Genomic DNA, 4,193 nt, shown 5'->3' with positions numbered 1-4,193 from the left:
TTAAATTGTAAACAATTAAAGTTAACCAATTATATTGGCTAAAGCACGCGCGCTCAGGTACGGTACAACACACAATGGTACAGATGCATGCACATAAATGAAAATTTGCATAAGATATAAAATTAGTTGTAAATCTTTGAAAAAAACGTCAGATGTAAGACAACAAAAATTATTGACAACTTATTGATTCTCATAAATGTATTGTGATATTTTATTCTTAACATTTTGACGAAACTGTTATTATTTGCGATATATTTATTTAAATGATAGAAAAGGCAGATTATTATTACATACCTTGTTGTATGTATAGAACTTCCGTATTAATATTTGGAAAAGGAACGACATGTGCATGCACATGTACCATTGTGTTGTACCGTACCTGAGCGCGCGCATTTTAGCCAGTATAATTGGTCAATTTTAATTGTTTATAATTTGAAAAATATAGTCGCACCATTTTTGCATTAGGATTTTCTTATTCGAATTACTTCAGGAATCCGCTCTAAAAAGATAATGTGGTAGTGGCGGGACACCCTGTATATATGTATATGTATATATATATATACATATATATATATATATATATATATATATATATATATATACACATACAGGGTGAGGAAAAAAGGTCGATATCCCTGAATAACTCGGAAAATATAAGTTTTATAGAAAAATGTTTCAGACAAAAGTTGTAAGATTTAAAAAGATACATTCAATGATAATATTTATTTGTCCTTGTGTGGCGCTACTAGGTTGAGGTCAACTTTGCTTTCTTAAATAAAAACGTATTTTTTTATTATGGAATTTTATTCTACATAAAAAAACAAAGAATTTTTATTTGAAAAACTTTTTTATACAATCTCTATTTTCTAAGATATTTATGGATATATCTACAAAATTATTGGTTTCAATTTTTTACTCGAATTCTATCAACTTTATCGAAAAATAGCAAAAAATAAAAATTGTTTATTTTCTTCTCATAGAGCTCTGAGAATTTCTTCAGGATTTTTGTAAATTTTTTAGTACTTCAAGAAAATGCGAGAAAATGCTGTACTAAAAAGTTAATTAAAAAATTCTGAAAAAATTCTCAAAGCTCTGTGAGAAGAATATATATAATTTTTTATCTCTTGCTTTTTTCGGTAAAGTTAATAGAATTCGAGTAAAAAATTATTGAAACCAATAATTTTGTAGATATTTCAGTAAATATGTTAGAAAATAAAAGTCGTATAAAAAAATTTTTCAAACAAAAGTTGTTCGCTGCTTTACGTAGAATAAAATTGCGTAATAAAAAATATGTTTCTCTTTTAAAAAGCAAAGTTGACCTCGACCTGACCTTGACGGCGCCACCCAAGGTCAAATAAATATTACCATTGAGTGCATCTTTTTTTAAATTTTACAATTTTTGCTTAAAACATTTTTCTATAAAACTTACATTTCCTGAGTTATTCAGGTGTACCAGCCTTTTTTCCCCACCCTGTATACATATACAGAATGTCCCGAACCTCCATGATGACCCTTGGTGAGAACGTAAGACGGATTGAGGTGAGCAAGAAAGTCCAGTGCCGTTTTGCGATATTCGTAATAATAGTCGAGATATTAATTAAAAAAGATTGGTGAATAATCACACGCAATATGGTAGATGAGCTGCAGTGGCGCCGTCTGCCGTTGTATACATATACATTAAATCAAACTGAAAAAGTCCTTTACCATTTTGTAAATTACCATATAGATTTTTAGATATTTATTAAAGAAAATTTATGCATTATGGTATACAATCATATACGTAACAATTTTCTTTAATATTTAAAAATCTATGTGGTCATTTGTAAAATGGTAGAGGACTTTCTTGTTCAGTTTGACTTAATATATAAGTATACAATGGCAGACGGCCCCACTGCAGCTCATCTACTACATCGCGCGTGATCATTCACCAATCTTTTTTAATTAATATCTCGACTATTATTGCAAATATCGCAAAACGGCACAGGACTTTCTTGCTCACCTCAATCCGTTCTACGTTCTCACCAAGGGTCATCATGGAGGTTCGGGACACTGTGTGTGTATATGTATGTATGTGTATGTATATATATATATATGTGTGTGTGTGTGTGTGTAATATATACATATATGTATATATATATGTGTGTGTGTGTATATGTATATATATACGTGTGTGTATATGTATATATATACGATATGTATATATATATATGTGTATATGTATATATATGTATATGTATATATATGTATATATATGTATGTATATATGTATATATATGTATATGTACATATATGTATATGTATATATATGTATATATATGTATGTATATATATATAGGACCTTGATCAAGTTCTCGCTGATTTTTCGTGAAAATTAATGCTTTATTTAAAAAAAGTCGTAAAAAAAACGTCACTGAAAATATTGTCCATCGCTAGCCACTACTTTTTCCCATCTTTCTGGCAGCATTTGAATTCCACGTCGGAAAAACGACACATCTGTTGAAGCTATCCAAGAGTCGACCCATTTTTTGGCATCTTCATAAGAATGGAAATGCTGCTTAGCCAGACCATGCGCCATCGATCGGAACAAGTGATAATCGAAAGGGGCAATGTCTGGTGAATACGGCGGGTGGGGTAGGACTTCCCATTTAAGCATTTCCAAATAGGTTTTCACCGGTTGTGCAACATGTAGCCGAGCATTGTCATGTTGCAAAATCACTTTGTCGTGTCTCTGCTCGTACAGCGGCCGTTTTTCCTTCAATGCTCGGCTCAAACGCATCAATTGTAGTCGATAGCGATCTCCCGTGATGGTTTCGTTCGGTTTGAACAGCTCATAATAAACTACACCCAGCTGATCCTACCAAATGCAGAGCAGAAGCTTCGAACCATGGATATTCGGCTTTGCCGATGTTGACGCATGGCCGGGCTTAATCCACGATCTTCTACGCTTAGGGTTATCGTAGTGTATTCTTTTCATCGCCAGTCACGATATGATGCAAAAAATCTTTTTGCCGTTGAAGCAGCTGTTCACACGTGAAAAGACGCCGTTCGATGTCTCTCGGCTTCAACTCGTACGGCAACCAATGTCCTTGCTTTTGAATCATTCCTAATACTTTCAAACGTTTCGAAACTGTTGTGTGATCAACTCCTAATGATTCTGTAAGTTCAGCTAGCGTCTGACATGAGTCTTCATGAAGTAATGCCTCCAATTCTTCGTCTTCAAACTTTTTCGGTGCGCCAGAGCATTCTTTATCTTCAACATCAAAATCATTATTTTTGAAGCGTCTAAACCAATCTCTGCATGTTGTTTCCAACAGAGCATGGTCGCCATAAGTCTCAACAAGAATTCTGTGTGCTTCAGCTGTAGATTTTTTTTTAATAAAGTAGTGCAGTAAAATTCCCTGCAAGTACTCTTTTTTTGGCACAAAACTCGACATGTTTAACACTATGAAAAAAAAAGTTGTTTACACTTCGGCAAAATGACACACTGAATTTCAAACTTGCTTATAATACTTCTTTATAGATGCGTTACCATCTTAAACTACACGCATGCAGTTCTGGTAACGCCATCTGTTGGAAAACAGTGAGAACTTATTCAAGGTCTTGATACATATATATACACATCTGTATGTATGTACGTATGTACATATATACATGTGTACGTACATAAATACGTAGCACAAAAAATGTTTTTATATTTTTATATTTATTATGTAAAAAATTTTTTGTTTTTTTTTAAGCCAATTAATTTGTCTTATTATTCTGTGCAAAAAAGCATTAAGGCAAGATAATCAAAAGATGAATATTTTACGAGATATTTTGTATTCTATGTCAAAATGCTGGAAATTTCAAGTGTTATTACTCGAAAAGTTCTTAACGAAAAAATATTTTATTATAGTGTTTTAGAAAGCTCTCGAGATAAGCTATAAGAATATGTAATAATATATGTGGTGTTCCATTTAAAAAATTCAAGGTGACTTTGACTTCACCTTAACGACGCCAGTCAGGGTCAAATTGAGACTATTGAATAAAGCTTCTTAAATCCTACAACTCTTATTTGAAACATCTTTTTGTAAAATTTATATTTTTTTTAGATTTTTCAGGGTTTCCATACTTTTTCCTCATCCTGTATATACATATATATATAATATATATATATATATATATATATATATATATATATATATATATATATA

At 31.6% G+C, this 4,193-nt stretch overlaps 1 protein-coding gene across 2 annotated transcripts in view; it reads right to left on the bottom strand.

Annotated features, from left to right (window-relative positions):
* LOC116845019 (tetratricopeptide repeat protein 14 homolog) overlaps nt 1-4,193 on the bottom strand; it is a 64,049-nt gene that overhangs the window by 50,990 nt on the left and 8,866 nt on the right. The gene's annotated exons all lie outside the window — the stretch shown is intronic.

Source organism: Odontomachus brunneus, unplaced genomic scaffold, assembly GCF_010583005.1.
Source record: "Odontomachus brunneus isolate Ranch 3 - 2012 unplaced genomic scaffold, Obru_v1 Obru_scaffold_048, whole genome shotgun sequence".
Taxonomy (NCBI): Eukaryota; Metazoa; Arthropoda; class Insecta; order Hymenoptera; family Formicidae; genus Odontomachus; species Odontomachus brunneus.
The sequence above is the reverse complement of the archived record's forward strand: the minus strand, read 5'-3'. Positions and strand labels throughout refer to the sequence as shown.